We start from the raw sequence: 11,152 nt of genomic DNA, 5'->3' as shown, positions 1-11,152 counted from the left end.
AGAAGTAAAAGGATCAGGAGTGGGTGGTGATAGTTCTGGAAACTAATGGAAAGGTTTCCCCAGCTCCCGATCCTTCTGCTATGTCTAGGAGTACCCTGAAACACAGTGGTAGCCCCCATAGGCCATGCCTAGAGTCCTTGACACTGCCACCCGGTCATGATGGTTTGATCCAGGGCTAGAACTCTGACCCAAGATGAGCCAGTGAGAGCCCCATCTCCTGTTGTACCACTTGTGGGCACTAAACCAAGGGCCACCAACTACAATTCTTCTCTGCAATTTTTCTCTCTTGTGCGGAGGATAGATTTAATCCTCTCTAACGGTAATGCCATTGGAGAGAAAGGACAAGGGACAGAGAGAAACTTAGTGGTATTGAATCCTGATTTCAGTTTCCTTGAGGTTATAGTGTGAGACGCTGGACTATCCTGGTAAGTTACCCTTCTAGTCTAAGCAAGAGGAGCTGATGGAGCAGACTGCTGGTTGCCTGCCAATCTCAAGCAGAGACTGACAAAGGGACTTGGGAGCAGGGAAGTCATTTGGGAGGTGATCTCAGGAAGTAAAAGGGAAGAATTGAAAAGGAGACAAGAGGCCTGAGCAGTGGTTCAGGCCTGTAATCCTAGCACTCTGGGAGGCAGAGGCAGGAGGATCGCTCAAGGTCGGAAGTTCAAGACCAGCCTGAGCAACGGGCGAGACCTGGTCTCTACTAAAAATAGAAAGAACTAGCTGGGCGTGGTGGCACATGCCTGTAGTCACATGCCTATAGTCCCAGCTACTTGGGAGGCTGAGGTTTGAGCCCAGGAGTCTGAGGTTGCTGTGAGCTAGACTGATGCCATAGCACTCTAGCCTGGGCAAGAGAGTGAGACTCTGTCTCAAAAAAAAAAAAAAAAAGAAGAAGAAGAAGAAGAAAAGAAAAGAAGACAAGATAGAAAGAAACACCAAGCTAATGGTGCATTATGGGCAGTGCTGCTATGGAAAACGGGGCCTTAACGCCACCAGACCTTTTGAGAAGTACACAAATGCCTCCCAGAACTGGGAGGTGTGAGGCTGAAGCAGCTATTTGCTGGCTCCCCTCCCTCACTGCCTGAGCATTTCCCCAGAATATTCACTTCTGGGTAGTTCTGGTCTCCTGCAAAGAAGGACCCCATGACACCAGAGAAGGTTTTGAGGCAGGTGTAAAGACAGACACATAGGATGTCTGAAGTGGGATGCTGCCAGGGCAAGGCGAGTCTAAGCTTACATGGAACTGTACATCCTAGGTGTATTCATTTTCTAAGTTGTCTTAAAAAATTGCTACAAATTTAGCATTTAAGACAGCACAAAATTTACTATCTCACAGTTTCCTTAAGTCAGAAGTCCAGGCACAGTGTGGCTTAGTGGGTTCTCTGCTTGGAGTCTAACAAGGGCAAAATTAAGATGTTGTTATCAAAAGAGCAAGGCGGCTTTGGTCTAAGTCCGGTGGCTCATTGCACAAAGATCCAATTATTGAGGTAATGAGGATTGCCAAGGAAGAAAGGGATTTTTAATATGACAGATGTCAAGACAACGGGAGAAATCTGCCTCAAATCTGCCTGTCCAAGTAATGGAGATTAAGGGCTTTTTATTTATTTATTATTTATTTAGAGACAGAGTCTCTCTCTGTTGCCTAAGCTAGAGTGCCATGGCGTCATCATAGCACACAGCAACCTCAAACTCTTGGGCTCCAGCGATCCTCCTGCCTCAGCCTCCCAAGTAGCTGGGACTACAGGCATTCGCCACCATGCCCGGCTAATTTTTTGTATATATATTAGTTGGCCAATTAATTTGTTTCTATTTATAGTAGAGACGGGGTCTCGCTCTTGCTCAGGCTGGTTTCGAACTCCTGACCTCGAGCAATCTGCCCGCCTCGGCCTCCCAGAGAGCTAGGATTACAGGTGTGAGCCACCGTGCCCGGCCCAATCATGGGCTTTTTAAGGTGGGGCCATGTGTCTTGGGGCAGGTGGAGAAGGATGGTGAGTCCTGGGCTCAGGAAGTCTGCCCTGGGTTCTTCAGAATCTCAACTCCTTGGTCTTGCAGGAAATCCATCATTTCTGGGAAACAACTCAAGAGTTCAAGTGGTTAGTTAAGGGAGAAGATTATAAAAATCATATAGGGGTTATTGAAATTTGTTCACGGAGCTGGTTACATTGGCAGGGCTGTGCTCCTATCTGGAGGTTCTAGGAGTGAATTCACATCCCAGCGCATTGGCAGAATTCAGTTCCATGCAAGTGTAGGGCGGTCGCCATTTGCTTGCTGGCTGTCCATGGGGAGGGGGTGTCTTTCCCAGCTGCAGGCTGCCTGCATTTCTTGGCTTGTGGACCCCTTCTTCCATATTCAAAGCCAGCAACATCAGGTCTTGTCCTCACACATTGACTCTCTCTGACTTCCCCTGCTGCATCCTCTCTCCTACCTGCCTCTTCTGCTTTCAAGAGCACCTGTGAGACATTAGGCCCAGTTGGACAATCCAATCCAGGGTGACTTCCCTAGTTTAAAGCCAACTAATTAGTAAACTTAATTCTATCCACAAAACCCCTTCACATCAGTGACTAGATCAGTGTTTGATTGAATGGCAAAGGAACAGGAATCTTGAAGGAGATGTTTCTAGAATTCTGCCTACCACAGAAACTGTTCCTGAAGTCAAAGTGGGCCAGGGGAATGTGGCACATGGCATCAAAGGTGTCTGCTAGAACCACTCTATCAATCAGAATGTGTTCACCTGCCATAAGAAGGAAACATGGCTTAAAGAAGTACTTCTTAACCTTTAATGAGCGTATCAATCCCTTGGGGATCTTGTTAAAATACAGACTGTGATTCAGTGGGTCTGGGGTGAGATCTGACAGTTTGCATTTCTAACAAAACTCCATGTGATGCAGATTCTACTGGTCCTCACACCACATCTTAGGGCTTAAGATATACTGTGTTTAGGACGCCGCATATTAAGGAGTCTTTAAGCAGGTTGGTTCTAGGGGTGGTTAACCCAGCAGTTCAGAGACACTGAGGCACCAGATCGTCTTCTCTGTGATTGTTTTCTTTTTGCCTTGTCTTCATGGTTGAAAAGTATGGAAGCAGTTCCACGCATCCCACTCCCACAAGACAATATCCAGATGCAGAAGAGGGAAGGGCCCTGTTTTATAATCCTTTTCATCTTATTATTTTGTAGAGACAGGATCGCACTCTGTCACTGAGGCTAGAGTGCTGTGGTGCAATCATAGCTCACTGCAGCCTCGAACTCCTGGACTCAAGCGATCCTCTTGTCGCAACTTCCTGAGCATCTGGGACTACAGATGCACGCCACCACACTCTGCTAATTTAAAAAAAATTTTTTTAGAAACAGGATCTTGCTATGTTGCCCAGACTGGCCTCGAAGTACTGGCCTCAAGTGATCCTCCTGCCTAAGTCTCCTGAGTTGCTGGGACTATAGACATGAGCCACCACACCCAGCTATAATCCTTTTTTTTTCTTTTTTTTTGAGACAGAGTCTTACTCTGTTGCCCTGGCTAGAGTGCCATGGCGTCAGCCTAGCTCACAGCAACCTCAAACTCCTGAGCTCAAGCAATCCTCCTGCCTCAGCCTCCTGAGTAGCTGGGACTACAGGCGTGAGCCATCACGCCTGGCCTCTTTTTTTTTTTTTTTTAATTCAGTCCCTGTAGGGGCTGTCAAAAATTGCCAATGCTGACTACTTTGCAAGTCATCATGGCGGGGTATTGGGAAAAGTTTTCAATTAGTAATAATTATGGGCCGGGCCCAGTAGCTCACACATGTAATCCTTGCATCCTGGGAGGCCAAGGCGGAGGATCGCTCAAGGTCAGGAGTTCAAAACCTGCCTGAGCAAGAATGAGACCCCGTCTCTACTATAAATAGAAAGAAATTAATTGGCCAACTAATATATATAGAAAAAATTAGCCGGGCATGGTGGTGCATGACTGTAGTTCCAGCTACTCGAGAGGCTGAGGTAGTAGGATTGCTTGAGCCCAGGAGTTTGAGGTTCTGTGATATATATAGGCTGACACCATGGCACTCTAGCCTGGGCAACAGAGTGAGACTGTCTCAAAAAAAAAAGTAATAATTGTGCCTTGGATAAACCTCATTGGCTACGATATTGCAAAGCTTATAATCCTTTTAAAGAGTAAAAAGCTCTTCTAGAAGCTCATGACAGACTTCTCATTACTTTTGTCATCTACTCATGTCTAAGCCAAGCGCTTGCCAAGGCCATTCAGAGAAGGTGAACAAAGCAGGGAGGAAGGGTGTGGGCTAAAAAGCCGGGAGAGTCCCCCACATTGCCCAGTCTCTGCTCCAATTCTTCCTTACAGAACTAGGACTATATAGAGAGAGTCCCCCTTCCCCACCATGGAAGGAGATGACAGATTTATTCTGCGGAAGAGTGGAACAAGGGACCCCCCAGACACGGGAGCTCCAGGCAGCAGCTGAGGGTGAGGTGAAGCGCAGCGTTGAAATCCAGGAGGATCTGGACACGTGAGTAGCAAGAAGACTGTCTCTTTACATCACTCTGCCCCCAAAAGCTGACAGTCATAAGACAACCTTCCAGAACAAGGCAGGTGGCACATGGACGTTCAGTCTAGCCAGCCTGGGCAACATAGTGAGACTCCATCTCTAAAAACATTTTTAAAAATTAAAGCTAAAAAACAAATTTTAGCCATGTGCAGTGGCTCACACCTGTAGTCTCAGCACTTTGGGAGGCTGAGGCAGGAGGATCGTTTGAGCCCAGGAGCTTGAGCCTGCAGTGAGCTATGATTGGGCCCCTGTGCTACAGCCAGGGTGACAGAGCAAGACCCTGTCTCCAGAAATAGCAAACAAAGAAAAAAAAATTTTTTTTAATTCAAGCTTTCAGGCAGAAGTCCAAGTGACTCCGCAGGAGAAAAAGAAAGACCCTTGAAAAAAGTTCTGCACATACTGACATCAAGGTCCTTGGGGGAAAATCCTACACATTGTGGAAAGCCAGAGTACTGCTGGATTGACCCAGAGCAAAACACATGAGTGAGCAAACATGCCCCTTGCACTCAGATCTTTCAATCAGCTTTCTATCGCCTCACTCTAAACATTAATAACCAGTCAATGATTCCCAAGTATTTAGTGAAAGCCCCTGAATGAAAAGCAGAGATAAAAACAAGCAAACTAAAAATGAAATTAAAAAAAAGAAGAGGAGAAGGAAGAGCAATGGTGAAAGAGTAGATCAGAGGAAACAGAAGTAATGCAGCTAGCCAAATAAAACAGACAAATGCTTTCATCTAATACCCCAGAGATTTTGTATTCATGAAACAAGAACAGAATGCTACATAACTGGGGGGAAGGGTTGATCATAAAGCAAGAATGTGCTTTTGGAAATTAAAAACAATAGAGCTTAAATTTAAAATTTGAATAAAAGATTTGGAAAATAAAGTCAATGAATCTTCCAGGAAGTAGAAAAAAATCCTGAGGATGGAATTTGGAAGCAAAATGGGAAAATTAGAGGATCAGTCCTGGAGTTCAATGCTGACTAACACAAATTCTGCAAAGAAAGAGTAGAGGCCGGGCGCGGTGGCTCACGCCTGTAATCCTAGCACTCTGGGAGGCCGAGGTGGGCGGATTGCTCAAGGTCAGGAGTTCGAGACCAGCCTGAGCAAGAGTGAGACCCCATCTCTACTATAAATAGAAAGAAATTAATTGGCCAACTAATATATATAGAAAAAATTAGCCGGGCATGGTGGCGCATGCCTGTAGTCCCAGCTACAGGGGAGGCTGAGGCAGGATTGCTTGAGCCCAGGAGTCTAAGGTTGCTGTGAGCGAGGCTGACACCAGGGCACTCACTCTAGCTTGGGCAACAGACTGAGACTCTGTCTCAAAAAAAATAAAAATAAAAATAAAAAAATAAAAAAAAAGAAAGAGTAGAAAACACTGAAAGGAAAAATTACCAAAGAACTCATACAAGAAAACTTCCCAGGCCATGGCCTTCTGGATTGCAGTAGCTCCCCAAGTGAGAAATGAATGAAAACAAGGTCCACACAGGAGTCATCATTATGAAATTTTAGGACATTAAAAACAAAAAGAAGATCCAAAAAACTTTTAGAGAAAAAGAAGTTGTACAGCAAGGATTTGGAGTTAGAATGGCCCTGGAAGCCAGAAGACAAGGAAGAACTGCCTCCAAAATTCTTTTTTTATTTTTATTTTTTAAATTGATTATTATTGTTTTATTTTTTTGAGACAGAATCTTACCCTGTTGCCTGGGCTAGAGTGCCATGGTGTCAGCCTATCTCACAGCAACCTCAAACTCCTGGACTCAAGGAATCCTCCTGCCTCAGCCTCCCGAGTAGCTGGGACTATAGGCATGCGCCACCATGCCTGGCTAATTATTTTTTCTATATATATATTAGTTGGCCAATTAATTTCTTTCTATTTCTAGTAGAGACGGGGTCTCGCTCTTGCTCAGTCTGGTTTCAAACTCCTGTCCTCGAGCAATCCGCCCACCTCAGCCTCCCAGAGTGCTAGGATTACAGGCGTGAGCCACCGCGCCTGGCCCGTGATTATATCATTTCTTAGGCTAAATCACTAGTGAATACATTACATTCTATAATATTTTTCACCATTGAACCAAGTAATGAACTGTGATGATACTTCCTTTCCTGTACAAATTTTCTTTTTCCTGGAGTTAATAATTTCCTTTTTCCCCCATTTGATTTATTTTCTATATCTTTATTGGCTGTTTTTTTCTAAGCTCTCCAACACAACATTAAAATCCCTCTGAATACTATTTTCTACTCAGTCTTCCTATTAGGAGGTCCATCAATCAATCAGTCCATCAATCAAACACAACAGGGCAGTCAGATGAAAAGTGCTATGAAGAAAAGCAAAGCAGGATGAAGGAGAGGGAGGGTGGTGGGCAGGGAAGACCTGTTTGGGAGGGTGAGCTGAAGGGAAAGAGGAGGGAAACCATGCAGACATTTGGAGGAAGAGCATTCCAAGCAGAGGGAACAGCAAGTTCAATATCCTGGAGATGAGACCATGCCCGCTATGTTCTTCATGCATCTACTAGAATTTCCACTTGTGCGTTTACTGTCACTTCCACTAACTCCCCACCCAAGGGTGCCCCAATCTCTCAGGAACCCATCTGCAAACTTCAGTCACCGTTGATGAACTCCAGGAGGGTGTGGTTCTGCTTCGGCACCCTGCTGTACCTTCTCCCACTTGGAGACGATGATCTGGGGGGTGATGGTGGTGTAGGGGTTCCTGCCTGGCATTTGATATGGTTGCTCTCTGCAGTCCTCCTCCTTCTCCATCCAGCAGGGGCGACTTGAACTGGTCGTGGGCTGAGATCAAGCCCTTAAGCTTCTCTATCATGTGGATGATGAAATGTCCTGAAGGTCCTCCATGGCCCTGTCCATCAAGGTGTTGAAGGAGGCTTCTTGACGTACTTGACATGTAGCTGGTCTATGTTCTCCAACTGCTTCCCTGAGACTGTGGGCAGAGAGCCAAGGGTGTCCCACTGATCACAGTTATTCTGATACCAGGTGTTGACACTATGGGAATTATAGTAATCTATCTCATTGAGTTCCTTGGCAGGGGCCTCTGTGATATTAATATTATGAAATATATGTTTGGTCTTCCACCCTGGTTCTGAGCATACAACAACTAAAATCCTTAGAATCTCCAACGTGATCTCTCTTTATATGCTGATGAGTTGATTGATGGATGGAGGCCCCTAAGTAGCTTCAGGATGGGGGCTGATCACCAGAAAGACTAAGGCATCATTACAGGGTTGGGACTTTCAGCCTCACCCCCTAACCTCTGGGGAGGGAAGAGGAGCTGAAAGTTAAGTTGATCACCAATGGACAATAGTTGCCTATGTAATAAAGCCTCCATAAAAATTCAGAGGACAGGGTTTGGGGATCTTCCTGGAGGGTGGCATGGCCAGAGAGGAAGCTCCACACCCGTTTTCCCATACCTGTCCCTATGCATCTATATCCTTTGTAATATCTTTTTTTTTTTTTTTTTGAGACAGAGTCTCGCTTTGTTGTCCAGGCTAGAGTGAGTGCCGTGGCGTCAGCCTAGCTCACAGCAACCTCAAACTCCTGGGCTCGAGTGATCCTTCTGCCTCAGCCTCCCAGGTAGCTGGGACTACAGGCATGCGCCACCATGCCCGGCTAATTTTATATATATATATCAGTTGGCCAATTAATTTCTTTCTATTTATAGTAGAGACGGGGTCTCGCTCTTGCTCAGGCTGGTTTTGAACTCCTGACCTTGAGCAATCCGCCCGCCTCGGCCTCCCAAGAGCTAGGATTACAGGCGTGAGCCACAGTGCCCGGCCTGTAATATCTTTTATAATAATCCAGCAAGTGCAAGTAAAGTGTTTCCCTGAGTTCTGTGAGCTGCCCTAGCAAATTAATGGAACCCAAGGAGGTTGTGGGAACCCCAATTTTATAGCCCGTTGGTCAGAAGCACAGGTAAAATAACCTGGGGCTTGTATGGGTGTCTGAAGTTGGGGCAGTCTTGAGGACTGAGCCCCAACCCTATGGGATCTGATGCTATCTATCTTCAGGTAGATAGTGGCAGAATTGAATTGAATTAGAGGACACTCAGGCTGGGCACAATGGCTGACTCCTGTAATCCTAGTACAGTAGGAGGCTGAGGTGGGAGGATTGCTTGAGGTCAGGAGTTTGAGACTAGCCTGGCGAGTGCCTGTAGTCCCAGCTACTTGGGAGGCTGAGGCAGAAGGATCAGTTAGAGCCCAGGAGTTGGAGGTAGCAGTGAGCTACAATGACACCACTGCACTCTACCCAGGATGACGGAGTGGGCCTTGTCAACAAAAACAAACAAGGCAACTGAGCAGCCCTCTTCATAACCCCCCACCCCTTCATGTTAAAATAATTTAAAAATAAATAAATAAAAAATAAAATAAAAAAAAGAATTAGAGGACACCCAGCTGGTGTCCACTGCAGATTTGCTTGCCTGCTGGGTGGGGAAAAACCCACACACATTTGCTCACAGAAGTCTTCTGGGTTATGTGAGAGCAGGGGGAAAACAGTTTGAGTTTTTTCCACTCTCAGAGCCTTGATCTGCTCCACGGAGTCCTGGTGTGCGATCAGGTGACTCTCTAAGGCCTCGTGCTTGTAGATAAGGGCTTTGGTACCCGACTGGGTGGCAAAGTCCTGGTGCTTCAGCATGTCTTCCCTCCCACGGGTCCAGGCCTCCTGGATGCAGGCTCCTGCCAGAACTCTCGGTTGGGCGGTCAAGCCACTCCAGCCTGTGGATCTCATTCAGAAGCCCCTCAGAGCCCCTTTCAGCCTGCTCCAGATGCTGCCAGCTGTTGTTGATGTCTGAGATCATTTTGCTCTCGGAGGGCATGAAAGTGGGCTGGTTGTTGGATGTACCTTGGTCTGCAGCTGGTACTCATGCACCTTGGCTGTCTCGTGGACATGCTGGTAGCCGTGGAAGTCCTCCAGCTTCTGCTGTATCTCCTGGACGGTTCTCTGCGGCATGCAGCCCTTGAGCCAAGAGATGCTGCACCAGATCCACTCAAAGAAATCACTGACCAGCCTCTCATAATCTTCCACCAGGTGTTCATTCTCCTGGTTGACAGCCGGCACCTTGCAGATCCAGTTGGCAACAGTCTCAGCCTTCTGTGCTCCTGAAAAGGCATGGCAGAGATAAGCACATAGGTCACCACGACCTTCCTGTTGGGCCAGGCTGTGTTCACAATGTCCAGCATCTTTTTTTTTTTTTTTTGAGACAGAGTCTCACTTTGTTGCCTGGCTAGAGTGCCATGGTGTCAGCCTAACTCACAGCAGCCTCAAACTCCTGGGCTCAAGTGATCCTCCTGCCTCAGCCTCCTGAGTAGCTGGGACTACAGGCATGTGCCACCATGCCCAGCTAATTTTTTCTCTATATATTTTTTAGTTTGCCAATTACTTTCTTTTTATTTTTAGTAGAGACAGGGTCTCACTCTTGCTCAGGCTGGTTTTGAACTCCTGACCTCGAGCAATCCGCCCACCTCGGCCTCCCAGAGTGCTAGGATTACAGGCGTGAGCCACCGCGCCCGGCCAATGTCCAGCATCTTGGAGATATTTCTTGGCCACCTCAATGGCATTGCTCAGACTGGTGACTGGGTTGTCTTTTCTCAGCTTGTCATACTTACTCAGCTCCAGTCTGCGCCAGTGCATCTGGGCACTCAACGCAATACTGTCCTTCCAGCTGATTGTGGAAGTTCTGCACGTTGACATTCCTATATGGGATCGTATTTCTCTGGCACCAGAGAAGGAGCCATTCCTTGCCGGAGGTCTCTTCCATAGAGATGTCCTGGATGGTGAACCAGAGGAAGATGGTCCAGATCATGGCCAGGGTCATCTTTGTGTTGCCGTCCACAATCTCTTCTGCCCCAGTGGAGACCAGCTTGACTCCTTTGCTGGTGATAAAGTCCAGTGCTTTGTTCACAGTGTTGACTTTGTGCACTCTCCTCTTCCCCTGTTCTGGCTTAGGTGACCACTGTCCTGAAATGACCTTGAGGAGGAACATGAGCTTGAGCCTGTCTCAAAAGTCCTGCTTGATGTTCCTGATCTTCATGCCACCCTCTGCAGGTGGCAGTTGCCCCAAGCTGTGCAGGTCTTGAGCTGCTGCTTCTCCTAGACCAGGTACAAGCACAGGTCTGGGTCCCAGTAATCCTCCTGGGCCATGTAGTCATCTGTGCTACCCCCACTGCCAGCGCCACTGCCTCCACTGCCAGTGCTGAATAGTGGGACTGGTTCGCCGCGTGGTAGTCACTGTCCCTCCCCCTCTTGCTTGCCCACCAGCCTGTCAGCTCCTGCCTCAACTCCTGCCCCTCTGCCCAAGCTGCAGCCACCACTTCTGCTGCTTTAGCCCACCCTCTGCCCTGGTTTGGATAGTTCTGTCCGTGGCAGACAGACCCTTGAGGGGCCCTCTGGATTCTCATACCCTGGTGTTCATGCCTATCTACAAGACTGGACCTGTGTGGACAGGTGTGACCAGGTCCTGACCAAGTGTGGACAGGACCTGTGACTTGCTCCTAGCCAATAGAATATGGCAAAGGTAAAGGATTATGCAGATGTAATTAAGGCCCCAAATCACTTGAATCTGAGTTAATTAAAAGGGAGGCTATATTCTAGTATCAGCCTTGCAATAGTTTTTTCTT

General features: G+C 47.1%; 1 non-coding gene and 1 pseudogene across 1 annotated transcript; both read right to left on the bottom strand.

Annotated features, from left to right (window-relative positions):
* Nucleotides 1–3,653: 3,653 nt before the first annotated feature.
* LOC142869672 (U4 spliceosomal RNA) lies at nt 3,654–3,791 on the bottom strand. The gene has a single exon (XR_012918249.1). It is a non-coding gene; the product is annotated as a U4 spliceosomal RNA (small nuclear RNA).
* Nucleotides 3,792–9,329: 5,538 nt separating this feature from the next.
* LOC142875557 (alpha-actinin-4 pseudogene) lies at nt 9,330–10,933 on the bottom strand (annotated as a pseudogene).
* Between the last annotated feature and the right edge of the window lie 219 nt (nt 10,934–11,152).

Source organism: Microcebus murinus, chromosome 2, assembly GCF_040939455.1.
Source record: "Microcebus murinus isolate Inina chromosome 2, M.murinus_Inina_mat1.0, whole genome shotgun sequence".
In the NCBI taxonomy this organism is placed as follows: domain Eukaryota; kingdom Metazoa; phylum Chordata; class Mammalia; order Primates; family Cheirogaleidae; genus Microcebus; species Microcebus murinus.
This window is presented reverse-complemented; position numbering and strand designations above follow the sequence as displayed.